The sequence below is a fragment of the Lissotriton helveticus genome, chromosome 12 (assembly GCF_964261635.1).
Source record: "Lissotriton helveticus chromosome 12, aLisHel1.1, whole genome shotgun sequence".
Taxonomy (NCBI): domain Eukaryota; kingdom Metazoa; phylum Chordata; class Amphibia; order Caudata; family Salamandridae; genus Lissotriton; species Lissotriton helveticus.
The window spans coordinates 867,706,502-867,728,081 of NC_136073.1; positions in this window are offsets into that span (position 1 = coordinate 867,706,502).

Sequence of the window (21,580 nt, forward strand, 5' to 3'; positions counted from 1 at the left end):
GAATATTGCTGCCACCAGTGGCATCTAAGCCACACAATTTCTGCTCTCTTGCCAAGGCAAGTTTAGCTTGGGCCATGCTAAGTTTAGCTTGAGCCAAGGCTACCTCCTCCCTCTCTATTTGGAGTTGGACAGCCCTCATTCTGGCCCTATGCTCAGCTTTCTGAGAAGCAGTCATGCCTCTCTCTGATTCTCTGGAGGCACTAGAAATATGAGAGTCCCCTGAGGGGGATCTCACTCTTCTGTTGCCTGGGAGAATCGTATGTTGGGTTCTGGGGAGGTGCTGGCCCTCTCCATTCCCCAGTAGGTCCAAGTTGGCCTGGCTAAGCCTACCAACTGGAACCTGGCTACCCTGATCCTGTACTTCTAAGTCCTCAACCTCTGAGTCCTCATCTTCATCATCATCCTCCTCTTCAGGGGGATCAACTGCAGGGGGGTTCCCTCCAGTTCCTGTGTCTAGGGAAGCTGCTTTTGCCTTCTCTAAGTCATCCTGTTCTAGGATTTCTACCAGGATTAGGCAGGTGGGGCTTCTGCCCCTTTTTAACCCTCTTGCTTTGCACAAGACAATCAAGTCTCTGCGGGTTAGTTTGTCATATCCAGAAGTTGCCTGGGTAGGGTCAACTGTCACAGGACTAGACCCTGAGGCCTTTCCTGTGTCAGACATGGTTACTAGTGAGGTGTAAGTGGTGCACTTACCTACACTAAGTGTTTTCCTACTGGACCTTGCTAGTGAGTTGTAGTCAGGGGTGTGCTACTCCCTTCAACCTACAACTACTAAGTTCAGTAGAACTTAATATGCTAAGCTTTTGATTTTATATGTACCTAGAGGTACTTGATGTGATCTTTCAATTTGATATAAAGATTGCAATGGTAAAACAACAGCAAGCTCAAATCCGCACCGCTGCTCACCAATGTGAGAAGTTGGCCTGGTAGGGGATGTTTCCAATTCTGGAACCACCTACTACCTGACCAAACAATCCCCTTATGGTGTCTGGTTGTAAGTCAACCTTATTTAGACAAGCTATCCTAGTGGTAGCATGGACTAAGCAGCCTAAAGGCTTAACTTAAGAGGTCGTGTTAAGCGAGCTGTTTTACCACATACAATCCTGTAATACCAAATGAAAGGACACCACACAAGTATATATTATAAAAATATATGTGTTTATTACTAAAAACAATCCCCAGTATTCTTTATGAATAAAGGGGCACAAGCGTTAAATCAAAAGCACTGTTTAAACATACAAAGTTGCACAATTATGGATGAGGGCAGGGGGCCACTCAAACCATATACTAAACAAGTGGTATAAGAGAGGCCACTCGAACAGTGGTTAGGCCTAGGGCCTAGGGAATCGCTGGGAGCAGTCAGGACAAGCAATGCTGAAGTCGGGAATGGCCCTCGGGATTCGGGAGATGTGCGGAAAGCGCACGCATGCACCAATGTTAACCAATGGTGCGTAAAAGTCAAATAGTTAAAGTTTAAGGACACTTCCGCTGAACCTAGAGGAACAAAACTTAACACACAGACCCTAGAGGTGTGCACCAGTGTGGGAACACCGGCGGAGCAAAGTTACCTCACCCACAGGAAGTGGGTGCACAGGGTCGAAGTGGCGTCGGGTTTTGACACGCAGGCTCTTGGTGCTTGAAGCTGAAAGGGCTGCAGGCAGGGTGAAGACGAAGTGTCCGGTGGAGTCCAAGGGTGGACTCAAGTTGTAGAGTACCTGAAAGCAGAGGGGACAGAGTCTGGGTCACTCAGCAGTGACCAGGGTGGAACCAGGACGGAACCAGGCAATGTCGGGCGCAATCAGGTGGTCGTCGAGGCGCTTCTCTTCGCTGTCACGTGGGCTCTGGGGCCTCTGCGACGTCCAGGAGCAGGTCACGATCTGTCCCACGCAGGCTCTCACCGTCGGTGCAGTCGGCTTCCGGTTTGGAGCAAACAAGCCTTGGTAAGAGCAATCCACGCGGGATTGGAAGATGGCGTCTCACTCGGACCAGGAAGGTCAGAGTTGGGGCTCCCTTTCAGGGGAGCTGGTGTGGATCTGGAGCAACCAGAATCACGAGTCTTCTTTTGTAGTTCGTCGGCACAGGGACCACAAGCCAGCTGGCAAGTGACCGGGCCAACGCGTTGAGCCAAATCGTGCCAAAGGGCCCCACGCAGCACTCGTCGAGTGTGGAGGGCTGAACTTCGGCTCAGGAGTAGCTCAGGGTGGGGGCTTCTCAAACCCCGGTGTACAGCTTCGAGGGTCACTCGTGGGCTGCACGGTCAGCGTCTCGTGGTCACTTCAAGATGGCGTGCCCCACGCTTCCGGTCGCCTCCACGGGTCTCAGCTTTGCAGGGACTGTGGATCGGGCTGTTAGAAGCTGGGCAGGCTTGATCTCGTCGATCTCAGTCGCTCGAGTTCCGGCGGGAACTGCAACTAAGTAGACGTCGAGGGCTGGATGGTGCCTGCTGCTGCAGGGTGGTCACTCCTTGACCACAAGGGAGATTCTTCGGGCTTCCACGTTGAGATGGAGGGCGAAGGGTCCAGAATATCGTTTCAAATGTTTCTTCCAGGAAATCTGATGTGCATTGGCACTGCTCCCACTCTTATTCGAATCTGGTGGGCGTGATTACCTGCTAGGTCCCCTCCTATGGGTGGGACCCAGGAAGTGGGTGGATACACCCCCTTCCTTTGATCCAGGCCGCCCTGGCACGAGGGCTGGAGTGCCCCAGAACCGGTTTGGCCGGATTATGCAAGGGGCAGCCTTGTGCGCCCCAGGCAGTGTCTGGTTTCTTTCAAACCTCCCTGCTACAATACACTATCTCCTGTCTGGAGGGCGGTGACACCCTCCTGTGACAGGAAACCCTTTGTCCAGGACCCCCTTGACTGGGTTTCGGTCAGCTCCAGGGGTCCAGACATTTGTCTGTGGCAGAGGCATCCATTTTGTGGATCTTAAGGCCTTTGGAGAAATCAACCGCATTAAAGTGAAGTAACATGTCTTACCCCTCTAGAGGGGTGGAATGCCATCCCCGTCGCCAGAACTGGCGAGGGGATGGTATTCCAAAGCGTATGACACCTTACACGACATGTTTTGATAAAGCCAAACCAGAGTTGCTAAATAACCGCGAGGATTATAAGGCACTTAATAGTATATGGTATGGCATTATCCTGAAACAGCTTAGGGATTTGTTCCCGACGGCTGCAGACAGGCTCAGCTCATGCTAGAGCTCCATCTCACATAAAAACCAAGCACCCAGCCTCCAGGATTGGTGAGGCCTGTCTATAGGAGTGGCTCACAGGTTTACATGTGTCCAGATATAGGTTTAGACATAGGTATACTATATCTAAGCAAGGGGTGTGTACACCACCTTACCCCAGCTGAGTGATCAGCCAGTTGTGTCAATTTAAGAACCAGCCAGGGGTGGCAAAAGATATGCTGCAGCCCCTGGTAGGCCTTAGTGGCTCCTGTGCCCTGTGCACCTATAGTGCATTCTACAGGGGCTGACAAGGAGTCCATTTCCAATTGGTATGTACCTAGGGTACATGGAATCCATTTTACAGAGAGAGCAGATGGCCTGGGGCCCTGATTAGCAGGGAACCAGGTCAACTAAGTCAAAAAACCAGCTAAACACAGGCAAAAAATCTGGGGTAACCATAGTCAGGTAGCCACCTTCCTACATAACCCCCCCCCAAACGAAAGGAGATAAGGCTATCCTTGGCCAGGTAAGCCTATATTGCCTGAGTGGCCATATAAGGAAGTACCTGCACTAGCATGGGTACCCCCTGTCTCATGGTCCACTAAGCAGTCCCTCACCCTTTGGGTATTAGAGGGTCTCCACCATAGGGAATCACTACCTTGGGTGTGTTTATGCAAAGTTAAAGGCTGGTTTGGATATGGAGTATTGAAGTGAGGCTCTACTAATTTAGGGCTTAGCTTCCTCCAATTATCTTCCACCATGTGTGCCTTTCTTTCTTTAACTGAGTTGCACTGTGCTCTCAGGGTCAACCTCTGGCTACCTAAAGCTGGAGGCGGGGTCCCTCTGTTTGGCTTGCTGGAGGGACAGTTCAGGTTTGGGCCCTTTGGGTCCCAGGTTTGGCTGTGCCCAACAGAATCCATCTGGGGGAGGTCCCTAACTGTTTTTAAGGGGGCTCCCTCAGGAGTTTTTAAAGTTTTCACCTTACTAGGGCTACTAGTTTTGGTGCACCTAATCTTTTGATGGGGGTGCTTTATTTGACAGGGGGCCCTCTGGGTCTCACTGTCCTTCTTGTCCTCTGCAGCCCTGGGCTGGCTAAGGCAAGGTAGAGAGGGGCAGGTTACCTGCTCCAGACTGGGTCCCACCTGAGAAGGTTCCACTGACATCAGAGGTTCTGTCAGGCTAGGCCCAACCACCTCTGGGGCAGTTCCTTCATCAGGGGTAAGATCAGTTCCCTGAGGAGGCTGATCCTGTCCTAAAGTCTGGCGAGGGGGAGATTTCTCTTCCTCCTCCATGCTCTCAGTTTGTGTGGAGTTATCCATCATTTCAGGTTTCACAACACACGTGTCAGTTTGAGTTTGGGCTGTGGCCATCACAGCCCCACCAACCTTTTCAGGAGGAGACTCAGTTTGGGTTTCTGCTGTTACCATAACAGCTTTGCTATTCTGTTCAGGAAGAGCTTTTGCTAAAGATGGGGCAGAGAGTTTCTCAGCCCTACCAACCTTTTCAGGAAGGACATCTTGAATTGGGGCTGTAGCCATTACAGCCCCACTAACCTTTCCATTGGAATTCACCATTCTAGAATGGGTTTCCTGTTCAACCTCAGCCCAGGCTGAGATCTCCAAATCATTACCAAGTAGGCAGTCTACAGGCAAGTTTGGTGACACTGCCACTCTCTTTGGGCCAATGACACCTCCCCAGCTGAGACTTACTACTGCCATGGGATGATTGGTTGGGATTCCATCAATGTTTGTAACCTGGTATGTGGCACCAGGTAAAAGTTGCTTAGAGGGGACTATGCCATCAGCCACCATGGTGATGCTAGCCCCTGTGTCTCTAAAAGCCTCAACTTTCAAACCATTGATGATGGGTTCTTGTCTATACTTGCTCAAAGTATTTGGGCAAGCAGAGAAGTTGGCAAACCCCATGCCAGTTTCATAAACAAGATCATTGGGTGATGGGGACCTGGATAGGCCAGGGTACACCTGAGCTCCAACAGTAAACCCACCCAGATTCCTGGGTGTGCTTCCACTTCCTGGGGGATTACTGCTGACAGTAACAGGAGGTGTGGAAGCTGGCTTGGGAGGTATATTTTCTTTATTGTTATTCTTGGGACAACAGCTGTCTGTTTTGTAATGCCCCACCTGTTTACAGGGATAACAATAAGGCTTTTTCTCAGTTGAAGAAGTGTCTTGGGACCCACCCCCATTCTTGGAGTTTTGGGGCCCTGGGGAAGTCTTTTCTTTATTTTTATCCCCACCCTTATCTTGAGGCTTGGTAGACTCCTTCTTCTGGTTACTGTCCTGATTCTTAGGCCTAATCCTGGTTCTGACCCATTTGTCTGCCTTCTTTCCCAATTCTTGGGGAGAGGTCAGATCAGAGTCTACCAGGTGCTGGTGTAAGAGCTGGTTCTGACAATTACTAAGGATCTGCTCCCTCATAATCAAATTATACAATCCTGTAAAGTCATGTACTTTGCTGCCATGTAGCCAACCCTCCAGAGCCTTAGTAGCACAATCTACAAAATCAGTCCAGTCCTGAGTCTGTGTCTTCTGGGTATCTCTGAACTTCAACCTGTACTGTTCAGTGGTTAAGCCAAACCCATCTATCAGAACACTCTTCAGGACTTTGTATTTGTTTGCATCCTCATGTCTAACAGTGAGGAGCTTATCTCTCCCTTTCTCTGAAAAGGAGTACCATAAGATTGCTGCCCACTGTTCCTCAGGAACCTGCTGTACCATGCAGGCTCTCTCAAGAGCAGTCATCCATTTGTGGATGTCATCCCCTTCTGTGAAGGGGGGCACAATCTTTGTCAGGTTTCTACTATCATAGGACCTGGGTTTCTCTTTTGGAATATTGCTGCCACCAGTGGCATCTAAGCCACACAATTTCTGCTCTCTTGCCAAGGCAAGTTTAGCTTGGGCCATGCTAAGTTTAGCTTGAGCCAAGGCTACCTCCTCCCTCTCTATTTGGAGTTGGACAGCCCTCATTCTGGCCCTATGCTCAGCTTTCTGAGAAGCAGTCATGCCTCTCTCTGATTCTCTGGAGGCACTAGAAATATGAGAGTCCCCTGAGGGGGATCTCACTCTTCTGTTGCCTGGGAGAATCGTATGTTGGGTTCTGGGGAGGTGCTGGCCCTCTCCATTCCCCAGTAGGTCCAAGTTGGCCTGGCTAAGCCTACCAACTGGAACCTGGCTACCCTGATCCTGTACTTCTAAGTCCTCAACCTCTGAGTCCTCATCTTCATCATCATCCTCCTCTTCAGGGGGATCAACTGCAGGGGGGTTCCCTCCAGTTCCTGTGTCTAGGGAAGCTGCTTTTGCCTTCTCTAAGTCATCCTGTTCTAGGATTTCTACCAGGATTAGGCAGGTGGGGCTTCTGCCCCTTTTTAACCCTCTTGCTTTGCACAAGACAATCAAGTCTCTGCGGGTTAGTTTGTCATATCCAGAAGTTGCCTGGGTAGGGTCAACTGTCACAGGACTAGACCCTGAGGCCTTTCCTGTGTCAGACATGGTTACTAGTGAGGTGTAAGTGGTGCACTTACCTACACTAAGTGTTTTCCTACTGGACCTTGCTAGTGAGTTGTAGTCAGGGGTGTGCTACTCCCTTCAACCTACAACTACTAAGTTCAGTAGAACTTAATATGCTAAGCTTTTGATTTTATATGTACCTAGAGGTACTTGATGTGATCTTTCAATTTGATATAAAGATTGCAATGGTAAAACAACAGCAAGCTCAAATCCGCACCGCTGCTCACCAATGTGAGAAGTTGGCCTGGTAGGGGATGTTTCCAATTCTGGAACCACCTACTACCTGACCAAACAATCCCCTTATGGTGTCTGGTTGTAAGTCAACCTTATTTAGACAAGCTATCCTAGTGGTAGCATGGACTAAGCAGCCTAAAGGCTTAACTTAAGAGGTCGTGTTAAGCGAGCTGTTTTACCACATACAATCCTGTAATACCAAATGAAAGGACACCACACAAGTATATATTATAAAAATATATGTGTTTATTACTAAAAACAATCCCCAGTATTCTTTATGAATAAAGGGGCACAAGCGTTAAATCAAAAGCACTGTTTAAACATACAAAGTTGCACAATTATGGATGAGGGCAGGGGGCCACTCAAACCATATACTAAACAAGTGGTATAAGAGAGGCCACTCGAACAGTGGTTAGGCCTAGGGCCTAGGGAATCGCTGGGAGCAGTCAGGACAAGCAATGCTGAAGTCGGGAATGGCCCTCGGGATTCGGGAGATGTGCGGAAAGCGCACGCATGCACCAATGTTAACCAATGGTGCGTAAAAGTCAAATAGTTAAAGTTTAAGGACACTTCCGCTGAACCTAGAGGAACAAAACTTAACACACAGACCCTAGAGGTGTGCACCAGTGTGGGAACACCGGCGGAGCAAAGTTACCTCACCCACAGGAAGTGGGTGCACAGGGTCGAAGTGGCGTCGGGTTTTGACACGCAGGCTCTTGGTGCTTGAAGCTGAAAGGGCTGCAGGCAGGGTGAAGACGAAGTGTCCGGTGGAGTCCAAGGGTGGACTCAAGTTGTAGAGTACCTGAAAGCAGAGGGGACAGAGTCTGGGTCACTCAGCAGTGACCAGGGTGGAACCAGGACGGAACCAGGCAATGTCGGGCGCAATCAGGTGGTCGTCGAGGCGCTTCTCTTCGCTGTCACGTGGGCTCTGGGGCCTCTGCGACGTCCAGGAGCAGGTCACGATCTGTCCCACGCAGGCTCTCACCGTCGGTGCAGTCGGCTTCCGGTTTGGAGCAAACAAGCCTTGGTAAGAGCAATCCACGCGGGATTGGAAGATGGCGTCTCACTCGGACCAGGAAGGTCAGAGTTGGGGCTCCCTTTCAGGGGAGCTGGTGTGGATCTGGAGCAACCAGAATCACGAGTCTTCTTTTGTAGTTCGTCGGCACAGGGACCACAAGCCAGCTGGCAAGTGACCGGGCCAACGCGTTGAGCCAAATCGTGCCAAAGGGCCCCACGCAGCACTCGTCGAGTGTGGAGGGCTGAACTTCGGCTCAGGAGTAGCTCAGGGTGGGGGCTTCTCAAACCCCGGTGTACAGCTTCGAGGGTCACTCGTGGGCTGCACGGTCAGCGTCTCGTGGTCACTTCAAGATGGCGTGCCCCACGCTTCCGGTCGCCTCCACGGGTCTCAGCTTTGCAGGGACTGTGGATCGGGCTGTTAGAAGCTGGGCAGGCTTGATCTCGTCGATCTCAGTCGCTCGAGTTCCGGCGGGAACTGCAACTAAGTAGACGTCGAGGGCTGGATGGTGCCTGCTGCTGCAGGGTGGTCACTCCTTGACCACAAGGGAGATTCTTCGGGCTTCCACGTTGAGATGGAGGGCGAAGGGTCCAGAATATCGTTTCAAATGTTTCTTCCAGGAAATCTGATGTGCATTGGCACTGCTCCCACTCTTATTCGAATCTGGTGGGCGTGATTACCTGCTAGGTCCCCTCCTATGGGTGGGACCCAGGAAGTGGGTGGATACACCCCCTTCCTTTGATCCAGGCCGCCCTGGCACGAGGGCTGGAGTGCCCCAGAACCGGTTTGGCCGGATTATGCAAGGGGCAGCCTTGTGCGCCCCAGGCAGTGTCTGGTTTCTTTCAAACCTCCCTGCTACAATACACTATCTCCTGTCTGGAGGGCGGTGACACCCTCCTGTGACAGGAAACCCTTTGTCCAGGACCCCCTTGACTGGGTTTCGGTCAGCTCCAGGGGTCCAGACATTTGTCTGTGGCAGAGGCATCCATTTTGTGGATCTTAAGGCCTTTGGAGAAATCAACCGCATTAAAGTGAAGTAACATGTCTTACCCCTCTAGAGGGGTGGAATGCCATCCCCGTCGCCAGAACTGGCGAGGGGATGGTATTCCAAAGCGTATGACACCTTACACGACATGTTTTGATAAAGCCAAACCAGAGTTGCTAAATAACCGCGAGGATTATAAGGCACTTAATAGTATATGGTATGGCATTATCCTGAAACAGCTTAGGGATTTGTTCCCGACGGCTGCAGACAGGCTCAGCTCATGCTAGAGCTCCATCTCACATAAAAACCAAGCACCCAGCCTCCAGGATTGGTGAGGCCTGTCTATAGGAGTGGCTCACAGGTTTACATGTGTCCAGATATAGGTTTAGACATAGGTATACTATATCTAAGCAAGGGGTGTGTACACCACCTTACCCCAGCTGAGTGATCAGCCAGTTGTGTCAATTTAAGAACCAGCCAGGGGTGGCAAAAGATATGCTGCAGCCCCTGGTAGGCCTTAGTGGCTCCTGTGCCCTGTGCACCTATAGTGCATTCTACAGGGGCTGACAAGGAGTCCATTTCCAATTGGTATGTACCTAGGGTACATGGAATCCATTTTACAGAGAGAGCAGATGGCCTGGGGCCCTGATTAGCAGGGAACCAGGTCAACTAAGTCAAAAAACCAGCTAAACACAGGCAAAAAATCTGGGGTAACCATAGTCAGGTAGCCACCTTCCTACATCCCTTATCTTGCGAAGGTCTCAGAGGCCCACGTCACTCGGTCTCTCAGTTCCTTCGTAGAATCCACTGGCGCCCTTTCCACCCGACAGGCGGGCTTCCGCCCGCTGCACTCTACCGAGAAGGTGGTGGTGTCAGTGATGGACCAACTTAGGGAGGGGATTGACACTGGCCGGCCACAGGCCCTAGTCCTGTTAGATCTGTCCGCCGCGTTTGACACGGTGGACCACGACATCTTGTTAACCCGTGTCCAAGCGGCGGGCATTGGGGGCACGGCCTTCGCCTGGCTCCGCTCCTTTTTGACCGACAGGGAACAGGCCGTCCAACTGGCTAACTTTACGGCCCCCCCTCGGAAGGTAACCTGTGGAGTACCACAAGGCTCGTCCATATCTCCTTTATTAGGTCGAGCAGACTACTCTCAATGCGTGAGCATTGAGAGTCTGCTACAGACCTAATGTGGCCCGTATTCAGGAGAGTGGACACGACTCAGACGCGCGCTTTTGCAGTCTCAGTTTTGACCGCGGGAGCGCGCGTCTGAGCCGCGCTTGCGCAGACGAACTCCCAGCCCCTGCACACACACAGACACAGACACAGCCAGCCCCCACCCCTCTGCACGCACGCACACACAGACGCTGCCGCCTCCCAACCCCCTGCACACACACAGACACACACGCCACCCCCCTTACAACTAGAGCTTACTCACCGTATCGCCGCCACTCTGTCCTGACTTCTGCAGCCACCGCGGGGCATCAACTCCGTGGGCGCGGGCTTTGAGGAAAACGGAAGTCCCGCCCCAAGACAGGCGTGACGCTCCCGAACTTCCGTTTTCAGGATGCGCATGCTCGCAGCTTATTAGAATCAGGGACGGGTGTGCCTTAGAGAGGGCGGGCGGCGGGGGACACTGTGGAGGCTCCTCAGCTGATGTCACAGAGGCGGAGGCGCTGCGGGCCCGGCCTGCTGTCTGCACACACTGGAGCCGGCGCACCATGAGCTGTCCCTCGGAGGCGCCCGGCGCTGAGACTACCCGGGAGAAGATAATGGAGGCAGGTGGAGGAGCAGCCACAACTTGATCATCACAGATAACAGAGGTGAGGCGACAGCCCCAGAGTGATTGGGAGCCTAGTACAGGGGGCATCTGAGGGGGAACAGACAGGAAGTTGGACGTGCCCCAAAGTAGAGGACCATACACACGTTCTTTCTGAACCTTCGTGTCCGCTCGATTCGGGGCGTTGTGCAGCGTTTGATATCTGCAACGTTTACAAATATTTAATGTTTGTTAATGTTAGGGTGGCCTCAGCGCTGTCTCGTTCTGGGTCCTTCACGTATTGGTCTATAGTATTCCGACACATCTGCCCACTCCTTTACTGCACAACCATAGGTAGCCGCCTTCATCACAACGAATCTTTAATATTTAACAGCGTTTGCCCTCTGTCGCTTAAACTCTTGCCAACCCCACCACTGGACAGGCTCCGATCTCTCACGTCCTACTTTCAGCGCCCTCCGTGCATGTCCATCAAATGATAGGTCAGCTTCTTTCAACCTTTGCTCGATCCATCACAGGGCAGTTTATCCCGCTAGCCTCACCTTCACAGTGGAACCCAAGAGGCGTATTATTTTTCAGTACGTTCTACCGTTAATGCACCCACTGATGGCATACTCCGAAATCGCGTCGGAGAGGGCTTGGAGGATGAGATTGCAGCGGCATGCCTGCTAACAGGCCCCACGGATGTGTCATGCAGAAAGCCGTGATCTCAGCCTGCGCTTGGCTGCCTGCACTGCTCTGTTTTAAGCCACTAATAATGGATCTATGTATGTCCAAACATGCACGTTTATTAATTAGCATCTCGCTACTTATGTTATGCCACCGTGTTTATAAAGCACGGCGCACAGAGCCAGAGCAGTCATATACCGTTGATCTAAAGCGCACCTCTAGAATGGATCCAGAGTGTAATTGTACAGGTGCATATGGACCCATGCCATGGCCCCAGAAGGAAGCTCGTTGGGATAAACCTTTCTGCTTGATTAAACAGCGCCGCGTTAAAGCTTCCGTTTGTGGGGCGGCGTTCACATGTTCAGCTGCACACACCGTGAGGTTTAGTCGGTTTTATCATTGGTGTGGCAGGTGCAGTACGCCGGGGACCACTAAACCCTTATTCTTGCTCGATTGCATTGTTCAAACAGCAGCCAGAGGGTCCATTCCCACGCTAAGGCATGCACAAATGCACAGTTGTGTATGCATATCCGTGTTAGCACACCACATGTAGAACAGTGGGCTTCGGCAACGTTTAAGTAGTTGAGGTTCCTCCACCCAGCTGCGTAGGGATTGTAGTGTATTCTTTCAAAGATAAAGACTCTTCAGAGCGAATTGCATTGATTAAGAATGCGTTTTGTAAGGAAAACCCTCACCCACCGAGGTTACCCCTTGGTGGCAGTGGCATGCTTAATCATTCTGTTCCTTCCCATCCGCTATGGGACGAGACGTCCTGCTACCAGTAAATTATACAGGAGCACTGATTGATATGAAGCAGATGTTCCAAGTGAGTGATGGAGGGAGGAGTTTTATTTGTGGGTTAAAAGTACTTATCTGGTGGCTGTATTTACTTTGTCAGCCCCAGTTGGAATGATTAAAATCTGGGAAAGATGTTAGGAAGTATATGGTGGGTCGGGGTTAATGGCCCACCTTCCTCTTAGTGTCTGGTCTTCATTTTCGGCCAACCTTCCCTGAGGCGTCGTCCGGACGGTATATTTCACTCCCTGAGAGCATTCCTTACATATTCATGAAGTGCATATCGATCACAAAATCTGCTTTAAAAATTAAATAGATACATCTAATTGGTGTCTGTTCCTCTGCTTATTAAAAAAAAACTAGTGCTCCATAAGTCTGCGGATGGGAGGGCGGGCCTGTAGTCTCACTGTCATAAATGTCCCTGCCTGGCCCATTCACCTACTTAGCCGTCATCTGTTACTGCATATTTAATCCGGTTGGTGATGCACGTGCACACAGCCAGCTGCCGTTCCTTGTTGTTTGTGGCTTAGCTACAGCTGCTTACCGCAGTGCTGGTTACTTTCAGCCGCTTTTCCAGTGCTTAATTTGTGACAAAAGAGGTGCCGGGGCGATTATTAGGCGGCTGCTTTTAAAAAATATTTTTTGTGTCAGCCTGCCTAAGAAAGATCACAGAAATCGTACAATTGAGGATTGCATGTTTAAAGACAAACAGTTAGAAAATCTGCACTTTCATTTACATTATTTTTAACTGAAACTTTACACGAAATGCAAATGTTCCCAGACACTCAATGCAACATAGACTCCAAATACCACTCAGTGCCACATAATTACACTCTACTTAATACAACATACACTACACACAATACCACTCAGTGCCACATAATTCTATGCTACATAATTACACTGCACTCAACGCAACATACACTCCAAATACCACTCAGTACCACATAATTACACGCCACATAATTACACGGCACTCAATGCAACATACACTCCAAATACCACTCAGTGCCACATAATTACAATGCACTCAATGCAACATTCTCTCCAAATCCCGCTCAGTGCCACATAGTTACACTGCACTCAGTGGAACATACACTCCATATACCACTCAGTGCCACATAATTACACGCCACACAATTACACCCTACAGAATACAACATACACTTCACACAATACCACTCAGTGCCACATAATTATATGCTACTTAATGCACTGCGCTCAACGCAACATACACTCCAAATACCACTCAGCGCCACATAATTACACGCCACATAATTACACTGCACTCAATGGAACATACACTCCAAATCCCACTCAGTGCCACATAATTACACGCCACATAATTGCACTGCGCTCAATGCAACATGCACTCCAAATCCTACTCAGTGCCACATAATTACACGCCATATAATTACACTCTACTTAATACAACATACACTACACACAATACCACTCAGTGCCACATAATTCTATGCTACATAATTACACTGCGCTCAACGCAACATACACTCCAAATACCAATCAGTACCACATAATTACACGCCACATAATTACACGGCACTCAATGCAACATACACTCCAAATACCACTCAGTGCCACATAATTACAATGCACTCAATGCAACATTCTCACCAAATCCCGCTCAGTGCCACATAGTTACACTGCACTCAGTGGAACATACACTCCATATACCACTCAGTGCCACATAATTACACGCCACACAATTACACCCTACAGAATACAACATACACTTCACACAATACCACTCAGTGCCACATAATTATATGCTACTTAATGCACTGCGCTCAACGCAACATACACTCCAAATACCACTCAGCGCCACATAATTACACGCCACATAATTACACTGCACTCAATGGAACATACACTCCAAATCCCACTCAGTGCCACATAATTACACGCCACATAATTACACGCCACATAATTACACGCCACATAATTACACTGCACTCAATGCAACATACACTCCAAATCCTACTCAGTGCCACATAGTTACATGCAACATAATTACACTGCACTCAATGCAACATACACTCCAAATACCACTCAGTGACACATAATTACACTCCACACAAAGCAACATACACTCCCCATATTAACACTCAGTGCCACATAATTACACTCTTCTCAATCCAACGTAAATACACTCCCCATAATACCACTCAGTGCCATATAATTACACACCTCGTACTTACACTCTACTCAATGCAACATAAATACACTATCTGTCAGCTATCTATCGCCCTCACTCTATGTCGATCTATCACCATCACTCTAGCTATCTATCGCCTTCACTCTATCTATCGCACTCACTCTATCGCATCACCACAGCATCACTCAGCACCACCACAGCATCAACCTTTGCAACCATTCAACAACAACTGGTTCAAATATGTTCTCTCAATGTTTCAAGCTTTATTACAAATGTCACAAAAAGATGTTAATATTTCACTTCTGTTCTTGGATTTTCGTCACAATAAAATACAACTAACATAATCTTCACAAAAGTTATTAACAAAAGTTTAAGCTATTGCCATTATAAATTACAAATACTTTTATTTAAGTATTAATTAAAAACTGAAAATCCATTGTTATTTGTAATATCAATACATCTAGTCGCGTAAATACAACACATATCGCATTACAAATGCTATAGGTGTCACATTTGCGAAACTTGAAACTATTGGCATTGTAAATGACAAAGCTATTAATTTTGCTATTTTCAAAACCAACACATAAATAAAAAAATTGTCATTTACAATACCAATAGCTCAAAATTTCCTAATGCGAGACCTATTGCATTGCAAATGCTTGTTATTTAATTTATACATCTCACCCCTCATTATTTCTTTACAGCAGATGGAGGTCTCGGTGTTCAATTACGCCGATGACCTCCAACTCATTTTTGACCTCTCATCCTCCCCTTCCTCGTCCACTAATTTCCAAAAGGTTATGATTTTTATCCAAGGGTGGATGAACTGCAACCACCTCAAATTAAATCCGGACAAGACCGAGCTGGTCTTGACGGGGGGTGGTTGCAGCCCTTGGTCCCCTTCCTTCTGGCCCCCCTCTCTTGGTCCCCCCCCCCTCCCAGCTCTTAAAGTTAAAACTTTGGGCATTTTCATTAACCCACAGCTTACCCTCCACACTCAGATCAATTCTGTGGTGTCTGCTTGTTTCCTCTCCCTCCGGACCATCCGGAGGGTTTCACGTTTCTTTTCTGCGGCTGCACTTAAGCTCATTCTCATGGCCATGGTGCTGTCGCGCCTTGACTATGGGAATGTTATTCTTAATGGTGCTCCGGCTTACCTCATCCACCGACTTCAACTTATTCAAAATCAGGCGGCTCGCCTGATTTTTGGCCTTTCAAGGTCCAATCATACGACTCCCTTGCTTCAGTCTCTCCACTGGCTCCCTGTGAGAGAGAGGGCGCTTTTCAAGCTGGGCTGTACTACCTATCAGGCCAGAGCTGGGACCGCCCCCACTTTCCTGTGTGAAGCTATCTCCCCTTATGTTCCGCCCAGAGAACTCCGCTCTACCCACCTGTCCCTTCTGTCAGTCCCTCGTTTTAGGAAACAGAAGGCTGGTGGGGCCAGATTTGCCGTGCTGGCCCCATCGTTTTGGAACTCACTCCCACTTTCCCTCAGAATGTCTCCCTCCTATCTGGAGTTCCGTAAGCAATTGAAGACTCTTCTGTTCTCCAGGTCTGTTGCAGCTTAGCTCGTTCCCCACTGTCTCTCGGCTATCTAGCGCCATGGAACCGGTTTCGGTATAAGAGCGCTTTACAAATATTTTAAAATTCAAAAAAAATTCAAATTCAAATTCAAATTCATGATGAGGTAGGCGCGGTGAGGTAGGGTAAGTGTGTCAGTGCACGTGTAGCCTAGCTTTCACCTACTGCCTGGCTCTGATCTTTGTGGATGAGGTAGCCAGGCTTCTGTCGCCTCTGCACGTACCATTCAATGCACAGACTGCTTTCTTTAGTTAGCAGTGGTTGGTTCATATTTTGCACTACTGATATCTCAACATAACATCAGCTCGCTCTCTAGTACCTAAATTGTGCTTATGATCGGCTCACTGGAGCTGACGATGACGAGCATGGAGCTTAAGGGGCCTCTCTGGAGCTCAAAATGGCCTCCACAGAGATGAAGATAGCCACTCTGGAAGGGAATATGGCCTTCCTTGAGCTAAAGAAGTCCTCTTTGGAGATCATGATGCCCTACGTAGCACTGGGATGGCTCGGTGGAGATGAACATGTCTTCCTTGTAGCCAAAGATTGCCTCACTGGAACCGAAGAAGGCCGCCCTGGGGCTATATATGTCCTCTTTGGAGCTGAAGAGGGTCTCTTTGGAGCTGAAGACGCCCTCCTTGGAGCTGAAGATGTCTTCCTTGGAGCTGAAGAGGGTCTCTTTGGAGCTGAAGACGCCCTCCTTGGAGCTGAAGATGTCTTCCTTGGAGCTTAAGAGGGTCTCTTTGGAGCCGAAGACGCCCTCCTTGGAGCTGAAGATGTCTTCCTTGGAGCTGAAGAGGGTCTCTTTGGAGCTGAAGACGCCCTCCTTGTAGCTAAAAATGTCCTCCTTGGAGCTGAAGATGCCCTCCTTGGAGCTGAAGATGCCCCCCTTGGAGCTGAAGATGCCCCCCTTGGAGCTGAATATGTCCTCCTTGGAGCTGAAGATGCCCCCCTTGGAGCTGAAGATGTCCTCCTTGGAGCTGAAGATGTCCTCCTTGGAGCTGAAGATGTCCTCCTTGGAGCTGAAGATGTCCTCCTTGGAGCTGAAGATGCCCTCCTTGGAGCTGAAGATGCCCCCCTTGGAGCTGAAGATGCCCCCCTTGGAGCTGAAGATGTCTTCCTTGTAGCTAAAAATGTCCTCCTTGGAGCTGAATATGTCCTCCTTGGAGCTGAAGATGCCCTCCTTGGAGCTAAAGATGTCCTTCTTGGAGCTGAAGATGTCTTCCTTGGAGCTGAAGATGTCCTCCTTGGAGCTGAAGATGTCTTCCTTGGAGCTGAAGATGTCTTCCTTGGAGCTGAAGATGTCCTCCTTGGAGCTGAAGATGTCCTCCTTAGACCCAGCGGGCTGAGGAATAATAATATAAAAAATGATTTAAATATATCAGCAGGAAAAATCATCACCCTTTTCATGATGGAGAAAGTGATTAATTGTTATCAAAATAATGCAACTTGCTATTTAAATAGTGTTTTTAACCAAAGGATTATTAGTAACACCATTTTTGGCAGCAATTAACATCAGCCAATATAGGGCGCGACTTAGAGTTTGGCGGCGAGAGTACTCCATTGCAACGGTGAAGGAGCACCCTCGTCGCCAAATTCTTGGTTGCCCACTCACTTTAGGGCTGGATGGGTCGACAGTATGTCAAAGCAGGAGCCTACTCCGGGACCATCGCTTACGTACTCCTACGACGGTGAACAGCGTTTACAACGCAACTTTTACAACGAACTACCTTTACCACGCAACTTTTACAACGCAAGTCGTTACAACGACTTGCGCAGGGGGCGCTCTAGGATAGGGAATAGTTTAATTTACTATCCAACACCTTCCCTACTATTCACGGGGAATGGAGTTGGAATAGTAAATTAAACTATTCACTATCCAGCGCCCCCCAACGCCAGTCGTTGTAACGACTTGCGTTGTAAAAGTTGCGTGGTAAAGGCATGCGTTGTAAAAGCATGCATTGTGATGACATACATCCCCTACGACGGCCCAAGAGAGTATGGGCTACCGGAGGTAAGTCCTCCAATCAGCCACCCATTATAGAGAGGGTGTTCGGATGGCTTTTTTTAGTGTCCGTCACAGCGAGGTTAAAATGACCCCCCACACCTACGGAAAATACTCCAATGGTGTGGGGGATTTTAGTTTTCAATTTTTCTAAAACAAATTAACGCTCTGGGTGTCTGTTTTTGAAATTAGTTAAATTATTAATAGTTTGGTCTAAGTGTCCATCACCAATCCTGGATGCAGAGTAAATTATTCAGTGGCTTTGAAATAAATAAACTGCCATGTTGGCTGTTCATAGAAAACCATATTGTTCACCGCCGGTCAACGTAAACTCTCAGTTTTAAGTAGGCGTAGTAAAGGCAGGGTGGCAGACTTAAACTTCTCCCCTCACCAAATCCTAAATGGGGCCCATATATTTTTTTATGTGAGTGGTAAACAGATTGGAGTCTAGGTCAATAGACAAACTGCTCGGTACTTAAAGAACTTATCAGAATGTCCTAGACCAGAAAACACACCCACTCCCTCTATTTTCATGGGCATCAGAGGGCTCTGACGCCACTTCCTGTGATGTCATTACACAAGGCAGATTCTAAGCAGTGCACCTACTTGCTCTCGTAGAACTTTTGCATATTTGTGTCCTGTGGTGCCCAGATGAAACAGTATATATATTTGAAAACATTGCAGAATATATTCCCTTCCTATATTAAAACATATTATAAAATATTGCAGAATATATTCCTATCCCGTCCTAAAATGACCCTTAAATTCAGACCATAGACATAGAAGAAAGCCTCAGTGCTGACTATTTTTCAAGGGAAGGCTGTTCAAGCCTTGGCATTTCTTTGCCCGCCTGGGTGACGCGTCCCTCTTTCAAAGGCGCCATTATCAGAAGAATGGCGGGATTGTGGAAGCAGCTGTTTGGGCGCTGGGCTGCGGCTTTCAAGGGTCTCTTGAATGGGACCATGGCAGTCAGGAGGACACGTGACCGTTGCAGCCAGGCCCTCGGTGACACCAGCGTCCTCTGTTTGTCGGTCTGTGGCAGAACTGGGACAGGGAGAAGAAAAGGGTCTTTGTCCAGCTCACGTTGTCTCCCCGCGTGGTTTTCAACCATTTCAATTTTCTACTGTTCTCTGCATACGGGTACTTCTGTGGACAAAGATGGAAAAACGACCTACTGTGCCATAAAAATGGCTTATTTAACACACAACAGAACCTGAGCATGACTAATATCTGGAACACATGGACCACTTTACTTGAACTTAAAAAAAAGAGGTGCATCAAACAAACATAAAACAAACCATAACATATAGTGCAGGACGAAAGAAATTCTTTAAAGATTGACACGTCAATGAATTTAGTCACTGACACCATGCACAAGACAGACAACAAACCCTAGTTGCGCCTGATAGAGTCCCTCCCGAAGCAAGATACCCGACACAAGCAATCCATGGCAGGGCGAGGATGTAAGCGCCATCAGTAGGCCACCCTGCACCTTGACAGCCCCAAACTAGGAGTGTGTAAAATTTGTATCATTTCCTTTTGTGTGATTACGTGACATTTTAGGAAAACCTATGCACAAGAGAAATTCGACATTTAGTGCTATATTTTAGTGCAAAATGCGTCCATGCATCGATTTTGGACACGAGGAAACATTTTGTGCTCTCACTATGAGCATTGTTCTCGTGCTCACACTATAAGATTTTAGTTCAAAGTTCTCGACCACTGCACAATTTTAGGAATTTAGGGGCATATTACCAAGCAATAGCGATAATTATCGCTATTGCTTGGTTAGAGACAAAAATTTACAGCTGAGCTGCGGCGATTTTTATCGCAGATAAACCTTGGTATTACCAAAAGTTGGTAATAGGAGATAGCGATGTTAGCGACTGTTTCCAGTCACTAACATCTTGGCACGCCCACTTTGCATGTCATTAGTGATAAATATCACTGACATGCAAAGTGGGGCCCAAGATGGTCGCTATCTCCTACTAGCTGTCGCTAACTGGTGTTAGCGACAGCTAGGTAATAGGGAGATAATTTTATCTCCACTTTCTTGGCTTTTAAAGCCAAAAAAGCAGAGATAAACCCCCCCTTGATAATATGCCCCTTAGTGTAAGAAGAATAACTGAAAATCTGGAAATTATGCAAAGTTATATTGGCATCACAAAAATGTCACCCAGGCCTACCTCAAACCCACTTCCATGTCATCTTGATCCCATTTTTAAATCCAGAGAAGGTGGGATATGTTCATTCATCACCTTTTGCTTTCCGACTTTTCTCAATATACTCTTGAACCATCAGATCACAAGGACCGGCGACAGGAAAGTGACTATCTACTTAATTTTTGAGAAGTTCATTAAACTGGTACTCCCCAAACAGATGGTCTGAAGGTCCAAAATTGATGCTCTCTCGTAGATTCTATAAGGCTAACTGGGGTGGTAGAAGCTTTACTGTGGGTTCTACAAAACTTTGGGACACCCTCCCCTTTTCCATCAGAAATCTGCCCTCTCTGACATCCTTTCGTAAAGGCCTAAAGACCTGGCTATTTAACCCTTTAAGTGCGTTCGTCGGCCAACGGCCGCGGCGAGGACTACCTCGGTTGTGCTGCGCATGTCCGTTGGCCGACGCGGCTCCCCCCACTTAATGGAACGCCCGCACCGCGACAGAATTGCCACCACGGTTAAGGCATTAATGACTAGTTCACCAGGATGCTTTCTAGCCTGCTAGAGCCAAGACACCGTTTGGTATTTGTGCGCTGTACAAATCTCAGTAACATAACATAACTTCCTTTCTGAATGCCATAATTACACCCTTGTGCCACAGTTGAGTATCTGACCGTGCCCTTGCCCGTTCAAGAAGTGCAAATGTTGTAAAGCTCATGAAAGCCACTTGGGGGAACAAAGAACTCCAGGCCCAGCTGCGGATGCTGCCAGGATGGGGAAGCGTCCTATGCTCTCTCGTGACGTACCAGGCATCAAGCTCGTACGCAATTTTTGTGGTGTACCAAGGACACGGTTCTAATGTTTTTTTTTTTTCGGAATTGATTATCCTATTTTAATAACTGGTCAGAGGCTGGTTTGTGTGACGTTCTTAATTTTTCGCATTTATGCGTTTATGGAATTTAATTCAGACAAATGTTTATAAATGAGTCTGTGGTGAGCAGGTGCTTGTCTGTGCAGCAACTAATGTCAGGTCCTGGATTTAGGGCAGAGGTGGTAGGAGCAGAGGTGGTAAGGGCAGAGGGGGTAGGGGCAGAGGTGGTAAGGGCAGAGGGGGTAGGGGCAGAGGTGGTAGGGGCAGAGGGGGTAGGGGCAGAGGTGGTAGGGGCAGAGGTGGTAAGGGCAGAGGGGGTAGGGGCAGAGGTGGTAAGGGCAGAGGGGGTAGGGGCAGAGGTGGTAGGGGCAGAGGTGGTAAGGGCAGAGGGGGTAGGGGCAGAGGTGGTAAGGGCAGAGGGGGTAGGGGCAGAGGTGGTAAGGGCAGAGGGGGTAGGGTCAGAGGGGGTAGGGGCAGAGGGGGTAGGGGCAGAGGGGGTAGGGGCAGAGGGGTAGGGGCAGAGAGGGTAGGGGCAGAGAGGGTAGGGGCGGAGAGGGTAGGGGCAGAGGAGGTAGGGGCAGAGGGGGTAGGGGCAGAGGTGGTAAGGGCAG